Raw genomic sequence first — 8,645 nt, forward strand, 5'->3', positions numbered from 1 at the left:
TCACTAACACTTCTGTCACCTGCCCTTCCTTATTTCCCAAGAGGAGGTCAAGTTTTGCCCCCTCTCTAGTCGGGCCATCCACATACTGATTGAGAAATTCCTCCTGAATACACTCAACAAATTTCTCTCCATCCAAGCCCCTAATGCTATGGCTGTCCCAGTCAATGTTGGGAAAGTTAAAGTCCCCGACTATTACCACCCTATTTTTCTTGCAGCTGTCTGTAATCTCCTTACATATTTGCTCCTCAATTTCCCGTTGACTATTTGGGGGTCTGTAGTACAATCCTATCAAAGTGATCTCTCCTTTCTTATTTTTCAGTTCTACCCATATAGACTCAGTGGGCGAACCCTTGGATATATCCCCTCTCACTACTGCCGTGATGTTCTCCCTTGAAGAGTATTTCTCCATTCAAATAATATTTTGCTTTTTTATTTTTCCTCCCAAAGTGGATGACTTCACATTTTCCCACATTATATTCCAATTATATTATATTAAACCTCCCCCACAGCATGAGTTAACCTCCCCATGAGGACACTGGTCCCAGTTCTGTTGAGGTGTCACCCGTCCATCTTGAACAGATCCCTCCTACAGAACTGGTCCCAATGCCCCAGGAACCTGAAGCCCTCTCTCCTGCACCATTGCTCCAGCCACGCATTAACTTGTCTTTTCCTACTATTCCTACACTCACCAGCACGAGACACTGGGAGTAATCCAGAGATTACTATCTTTGAGGTCCTGCTTTTTAACTTCCTCCCTAGTTCCTGAAACGCTGCAGAACCTCAACCCCTTTCCTTCCTATGTCATTGGTTCCCACATAGACCACGACTTCTGGCTGTTCCCCTGCCCCCCCTCAAAATGTTCCGCACCCTCTCAGTGATGTCCTTTACCCTGGCACCAGGGAGGCAACACACCATGTGGGACTCACGTCGCCGGTTGCAGAAATGCCTGTCTATCCACCGGACTTTCGAATCCTCTATAACAGCTGCATTTCTTGTGCCCCCCCTCCCCCCGACCCTGTGCAGCCGAGTCTCCCATGGTGCCGTGGATTTGCTCCAGACTGCACTCCCCCATGGTGTCAACACCCTCACTGGGACTCAACACTGAATACCAATTTGTGAGTGCCACACTCCCAGGGGACTCCTGCACGGCCTGCCTGTTCCTTCTTGTCTGTCCGGTGGACACCCACTCCCTCTCCACCTGAACTCTCTGCAGCTGGGGGGTGACCACCTCCTGAAACGTGCGATCCACAAAACTCTCAGCTTCCCGCATTCACTGTAGTGACGCCAGCCGCCCCTCAAACTCAGAAGCCCTGAGCTTGAACTCCAGCAGATGGCGGCACTTCCTGTACATGTGGTTTTCCAGGACACAAAGTGCGTTCTGGAGTTCCCACATGGCACAGGATGTGCATGGGACGGGCCCCAGCTGTCCTGCCATGGAAACTGTTTCTTTAGCTTTAAGGCACTTTACTGTTTATCTGACAGTAAAACACGAACCAACCACTAAAAAACACTAACCAATGAACTAAATACTTACTGACCTGCCCTCGGCGCGCCTCCTTGCCTTGTTTTGATTCCTCCTGCGTCTCCCTTTATGCTCCGCTCAGTCTACGTCTACAGTTCTTGGGTTTAAATCACTTAGCACCTCCTTCCCCCCCTGCACCTAATTCCCACATGCACCAAATTCCCAGTTGAATGTGTTCACTCCGTTCGAGGCTCACTCTCTGTCTTTCCCAAACTCTGTGCTCAATCTCCACACTCACATCATCAGTAAATCTCCACACTCACATCAGTGAAAATCCACATTCATCAGTAAAAATACAGAGCAAGGAGTCTCGCACACACCATCCTACAATATACTTTCATTATCTGTGCAGCGAGACCGAGATCAGAGTTTAAACACACTAATACTCACCAACCCGCCTGCAATAGCACATCCCAGGATTTTTATTGAACTCTCTTATTCTCCATTTGTACCACACAGAACAGTGCAGATCCCTTCTCCTCAGGGCACTGCATCACCTGTTATTTAAATCCTCCTGTCCAATAAGATTCTACGATTCCATCAGTCAAAATCCACACACACATCTCCGGTCAAGATCCACAGAGCAAGGAGTCTCGCACACACTCAATCACTGTTAGAGCAAGGAGTCCCGCACGCACCATCCTACAATACACTTTCATTACCTGTACAGTGAGACAGAGACCAAGAGTTTAAACATGCTTACACTCACCAGTCCGTCTTCAACAACACATCCCAGGAGAAAGAGCGAGAGAGAGAGGGGTCAGTGCACCTACCTGCCCTGATATAACAGAAGCTTGTCAGTCAAAAGTCCTCTCCTCCCAGTCCAAAGCCCCTATCCGACCAGCTAACTGCTTTCTCTGTCTCAAACAGCCCCCTGCTGTGGAAAGGTCCAAGTTGAGTCGGTCTGTGAGGGGGGAGGGCATTTTGTCTTGGTGCAGTGACCCAGATTGTTCCTTCCCGGGGCTGTGTGAGGTGAGACCTCCTGCTGGGAGCCAGGAATAAGGCCTACTACCTGTGGAGGCCAGGGCCCTGTTAACCATTGTGCACAGAGTCAGTGAGCTGAAACTGAGGGGAGCCCTCACTCACCTCCAAAGCTCCATTGCTCACTGGAGCATTAATGAAAGGAAGGATCTTCCTTTCATTACAATCACCTCAATTGTCTCATTTCAATGTTCCTTGCTTTATTTTAACCTGCTGCTTCTTTGTCTGTTACCCGTCTGCTTTTTGGTTGCTCTTTCCCTGTTCCCCATCTGTTATAGAATCAGAATCAAACAGCACAGAAGGAGCCTATTGGGCCCATCGTGCCTGTGCCGGCTCTTTGAAAGAGCTGTCCAATTAGTCCCACTCCCCAGCTAATCCCCCGTAGCCAAATTTTTCCTTTTGAAGAAAACATCCACTTTCTGCTTTTCCCTCTGCTCTTGTCTCTCCATCTCCCCCCGTTCCCTTTGTGTCCGCAGGGTCACGATGTACAAATCTCCAGAGAAAGGGGGGAAAGGCGTGCCCAACGTGGCCCTCATCCTGATGGCCACCTTTGTGTGCGGCTGCATCAAGCTGTGCATGGACCCTCGGTACGCAAACACAAAGTGTCACTACGTGCTGAGGTTCTACCTGTCCCCGGTGTTGAGAAGGATGGGCCTGGCCACGCTGCCACGGAACGCTCCGTCCAGTTGGACCGTTCCGCCCCACCTGTCCTTTGTGGAAAGGTTTGTGCAGGAAAACACCTTTGACCACAAGGCGATCAGCAAGTGGTCCGCACGTAACGTCCTCGAGACCCTGCGGGAAAAGGAGATGGTGGATCCTGTCGGTTGGTTCCCCGAGCAGACTGTCAATGTCATTTGGCAGAACGCCTCATCGCCAGAGCTTTCAAACAAGCACCAAGACCTAGCTTGGCTGGTGGTGAGAAGGGCCCTTCCAGTCAGATCCTTCATGCACTCCCGGGCTCTCAGCGCCACCGCGCGCTGTCCCAGAGGAGGCTGCGGTGGAGACGAGACCGTCACCCATCTCCTTCTGGAATGTGCCTTTGCAAAGAAGGTCTGGAGAGAGATGCAGTGGTATCTGTCCAGGTTCGTCCCGAGCAGTTCCGTAACACAGGATTCTGTGCTCTACGGGCTGTTCCCGGGGACGCACACTGAGACGGACATCAGCTGCTGCTGGAAGACCATCAACTCGGTGAAAGACGCCCTTTGGTCTGCCCGAAACTTGCTGGTCTTCCAGCACAAGGAGCTGTCCTCGACCGAGTGTTGCAGACTGGCACATTCCAAGGTCCAGGACTACGTGCTGAGGGACGCACTGAGGATGGGTGCGGCCGCCGCAAAGGCCCTGTGGGGAAAGGCAACCGTTTAGAGCCTTCCCGCCATTGTAAACCGAGGGGCTACAATCAGGGAAAAACCCCCTCGGGCAGAATGTAAAATTCAAATTGCTGAGATGTACCTGTAATGAATCTAAAATGGACCAGAAATGAATCTGTAAGCAATAATCTGTGTTGAGTATGATGCAATGAGACACCCCAGAGTGTCATGAACTGTAATTATGTCCAATGTTTTCATTGTACTGCACTTAACGTAACCTGCAAATTGTATAATCTGTATTGTGTACGTTTGGAAAGTGACATGACAACTGTTTTGTATGTACTGCTGCAAATTTTATGAATAAAGTATATTTTTTGAAAAAAAATCTGTTCTTATCAGTTTAATATCTGATACGTCCCCTATCTGGGGACCATATATTAAATTGATTTTTGGAACAGGGAGATGGAATAGGGGCTTGCTCCGTCCACTCCACGCATCGACCCAGTATTGCAGTGTCTCTGGGAACGGTGCACCTCCCTCTGGGGAGATATTCAAAAGGAAAAAACAGCTCTTTCCCAGCGTCTCTCTACGTGTGTATGGATTATTACTCAGAATAAAGCTGATATATTGCACTTACTTTCTCAGCTCATTGCTATTCTTTTCTTCTCCTGGGCTGAGTGCCCCTCGCTCCCTCGCAGCGATATAATTCAAACTGCAAAATACCTTGACGTCGTTGACTTTAAACGAGCAGGGTCTGCGTGTCTTTGTGCGTACAAATGAAAACTGCGAGATTAAAGTGTGCGTGCTCCTGAACTCTCTGTCTGTCTGTCAAGGAGAGGAAAAGGCGGTGGTGGTGAGGGTGGAGCATCGCGCTCAGGAAAGGAGACTTTCTTTGATGCTGCCAATTAATCCGCACCAGAAATTCGCTCCCCCCGACCGGGATTCGAACCCAGGTCTCAACGAGTTTGAAAGGTTGCGTCCTGTCAGAATTCTGGGAATTCCTCCTTTTCCGAGTTTGGAAAACTGTGGCCATTGACCAAAATCCTAAGATGGAAGGATAGGTGAGACGTCACCAGTCTCTGTTTCAATGCAAAACCTACAGCAGGTGGTCAATGATCAGCACTAATTCGAGAGGCAGTCGGTCATTGAGAGAGGCAACTGCTCCAGACATGGCGGAGCCATGCCTCGGTTCTGATGCAAAACCAATCGACAGCGAGGACGTGGGGTGAAAAGGGAGCCTTGTGTGGCAAGTGCTCGACGATCGGAATGAATTCGAAGAACAATGGCCCATCGAGAGAAGCAATTGCAACATGATGAGAGACCATCAAAAGCCATTAAAGACTCTTAACAACTTTGTAAGAACTGCTAAACAGACATGGAAGGGCCTCATTTAACAACGAAAACTATTGTAAGAGAGGGGTATATAAGTGGAAGCTCGAAACCTCTCTCTCTCTTGTTTGCTCTCTTGCGTTTGGTCTCTTGTTTGCTGTCTCTGGTTCTTGCTCTCTTGCTTCTTAGCTCTTATCCCTTTTCCAGCTCTATCTCTCTTTCTCTCTCTCTTTGTTCCTGCTCGCTCTTTTTTTTTCACCCGAGCTCTCCAGGGAGACGAGCAGCTTCCAGTGAAACCAATGTGAGAGAACCGGTCAGCCAGACCGAAGAGTGTAAAGGAATGGTAAGCCCCAACCACACGTGTGTGTGTGTGATAGGTGTCTCCAGGGTCCCCACCAGCCTCTTAGTTTAGCGGGATAAGGTACTGTAGTGGGTGTGTGTAACTCAATGTACTGTGTAGGACCGTTTTTATCGTTATTTTCTTCGTGTTGATGGAATAATAAAAGCAACATTCCAATTAAATTCAAACACCGAGTTTGTGTGTTCTCTGTGCTATTCGGCTACGTGATCCATCACCGGGTGCGTTAGCAAAAGTCCTGTCTTGCTGAACCCCCGGTCCGTGAGGTATAAGTGTTCCTTGGCTAGACCGGGGACCAGATATCTGCACCAATCAATAGGGTGAGAACAACCCCAAAGCACCCTACAGTCCTAACCACTAGACCTGCCTCAACCTCCCTGGGGAACCTGGACATGAGGCTGAGAACATGCACGCCGGCCCCACTGGCAGCACCGACCAGCAGGGAAACGGCCGGCCGGTACTTCCCTTTCACAGGCTTTTGGCCCTCGATTAAACGGCAAAGGTGTTCAGAAGGAAGGACGGGAGGGTGGGAAATCAGTGGAATGTCACACCTCCGACCCAGAAAACAGGTCTCCTGGTCAAAGCAGTCCTGCCCCGCCCTGCCATTAAAGTGACAATGGACAGGGCCCAGCAGCTTGAGACACATCTTTCTTTCAATCTGCAAGTTCCTTTTAAAAAGCTTTCCCTCCACAGCAGCCTCTGAGTGAGAGAGAGAGAGAGAGAGAGACTCACTGACTGACACAACGTACACACACACACACACACACACACAACACCGCCTCCCATCCGATTGGTGGACTACTGGATCGAAAATCAAACTTTTAGTTTCAATGCAGGGGAGAGCCCGAACGCAGTCCCCCACTACCACAAATTTTGCAGTTAAGTATCCCGCATTTGGGGACATCGCAGGCGTCAGCGCACCCCGCGTGCAATGGGCTGGCCTCATCCTGGGAGATCCACCTTCAGGATCACAGATTCTCCCCTGCCAGGTAAGTATGCCTTATGTCTCCACACAGTGCCACTTGACAGCATTCACTACCTCTTCACTCACAATGTGCTAATGCTCAGAGATTAATTTTGCTCCTGTATTGTAACATGTATCCGATAACATACTCAGAGAAAATACTGCAGCGATGCAGTGGTCTTTCCCCATGGCCCTGTCAATTTTTTTCCAAGTCAAGTATTTATCCAATTCCCTTTTGAAAGTTACAATTGAATCTGCTTCATCCACCCTTTCAGGCAGTGTATTCCAGATCATTACAACTGGCTGCATAAAAAAATGTTTCCTCATGTCGCCTCTGGTTCTTTTGCCAATCATTTTATCTCTGTACCCACTCGTTACTGACCCTTCTGCCTCTGGAAACAGTTTCTCATATTTACTCTGTCAAAACCGTTCATGATATTGAGCACCTCTAACAAATCTCCCCTTAGCCTTCTCTGCTCCAAGGAGAACAACCCAAGCTTCTTCAGTCTCTCCACATCACTGAAGTCCCTCATCCCTGGTTCCATTCTAGTAAATCTCTTTTGAACCCTAAGGCCTTTCCATCCTTCCTGAAGTGCGGTGCCCAGAATTGAACACAATACTCCAGTTGAGGCCTAACCAGTGTTTTATAAAGGTTTAACTTAACTTCCTTGCTTTTGTACTCTATGCTCTTAATAAAGCATATGGGATCCTGGACTTGATTAAGAGCCTTCTCAACTTGTCCTGTCACCTTCAAAGGTTAATGTATGTACACCCCCAGTTCTCTCTGTTCCTGCACCCCCTTTAAAATTGAACCATTTAGTTCATATTGCCTCTCCTTATTCTTCTTACCAAAATGCATCACTTCACACTTCTCTGCAGTAAATTTCTCTGCCATGTGTCTGCCCATTTCACCAGTCTGTCTACGTCCCCCTGAAGTCTGTTACTATCCTCCACATTGTTTACTACTTTTCCGAGTTTTGTGTCATCTGCAAACTTTGAAATTATACCCTCCAGATCCAAGTCCAGGTCACTAATATATATTAAAAATAGCAGTGGTCCTAATACTGACCCCTGGGGAACACCACTCTATACTTCCCTCCAGTCTGAAAAATAACCGGTCACCAGTACTCTCTGCTTTCTATCCCATCGCCAAGTTTATATCCATGCTGCCACTGTCGTTTTAATCGCATGGGCTTTAATTTTGCTAACAAGTCTATTATGCGGTACTTTATCAATTGCCTTTTAAAGTCCATAAACACAATATCAACCCTCTCCGTTACTTCATCAAAGAACTCAATCAAGTTAGTCAAACTCGATTTTCCTTTAACAAATCCACGCTGACTTTCATTTATTAGCCCATACACTTCCAAGTGCCAATTTATTTTGTCTGGATTTTTGCCTCAAAGTTTCCTCACCACCGATGTTGGGCTGACTGCCTGGAATTGCCGGGTTTATACCTCGCCCCTTTTTTGAACAGGGGTGTAACATTTGCAATCCTCCAGCACCATCCCCGTATCGAAGGAGGATTAGAAGATTGTGGCCAGAGCCTCTGTAATTTCTACCCTTACTTCCCTCAGTAACCTGGATTGCATCCCATCTGGACCAGGTGACTTTTCTACTTTGAGCCCTGCCAATCTTTTAAGTATCTCCTCTTTATCTATTTTTATCCTGTCCAACATCACTACCACCTCCTCCTTTACTGGTACAATGGCAGCATCCTCTTCTCTAGTGAAGACCGATGCAAAGTATTCATTTAGTACCTCAGCCATATCCTCTGCCTGCACAAGAAGATCTCCTTTGACTACCCTTTTACTATTCGTGTGTTTATGAAAGACTTTTGGGTTCCCTTTTATATTAGCCTCTAATCTATTCTCATCCTCTCTCTTTGCCCCTATTATTCCCTTTATTTTAAACAAGGTCTCCACTGTACTTCCATTATTCAGCCTGGTTCTCTACTGTATTATGAACCTTACATTCATCATAAGCCTCCTTTTTATGTTTCATTTTAATCTCGATATCTTTAGTCATTCAGGGAGCTCTAGCTTTGTAACGCCCTTTTCCCCTCATTGGGATGTGTCTACTCTGCACTCGAACAGACTTCTCCTGACTGGCCTCCCATCGTTCAATTACCGTTTTGCCTGCCGATTTTTGATTCCACTCCACCTGGGCATGATCTCTTTTAAC

At 47.8% G+C, this 8,645-nt stretch overlaps 1 non-coding gene and 1 pseudogene across 1 annotated transcript; one reads left to right on the forward strand and one right to left on the reverse strand.

Moving 5' to 3' along the window:
• The first annotated feature begins 4,177 nt into the window (after positions 1–4,177).
• On the forward strand, positions 4,178–4,348 carry LOC137325801 (U2 spliceosomal RNA; annotated as a pseudogene).
• Positions 4,349–6,330: 1,982 nt separating this feature from the next.
• Positions 6,331–6,494, reverse strand: LOC137325673 (U1 spliceosomal RNA). Its single transcript, XR_010963918.1, has one exon. It is a non-coding gene; the product is annotated as a U1 spliceosomal RNA (small nuclear RNA).
• Positions 6,495–8,645: the final 2,151 nt, after the last annotated feature.

The sequence above is a fragment of the Heptranchias perlo genome, chromosome 9, assembly GCF_035084215.1.
Source record: "Heptranchias perlo isolate sHepPer1 chromosome 9, sHepPer1.hap1, whole genome shotgun sequence".
In the NCBI taxonomy this organism is placed as follows: domain Eukaryota; kingdom Metazoa; phylum Chordata; class Chondrichthyes; order Hexanchiformes; family Hexanchidae; genus Heptranchias; species Heptranchias perlo.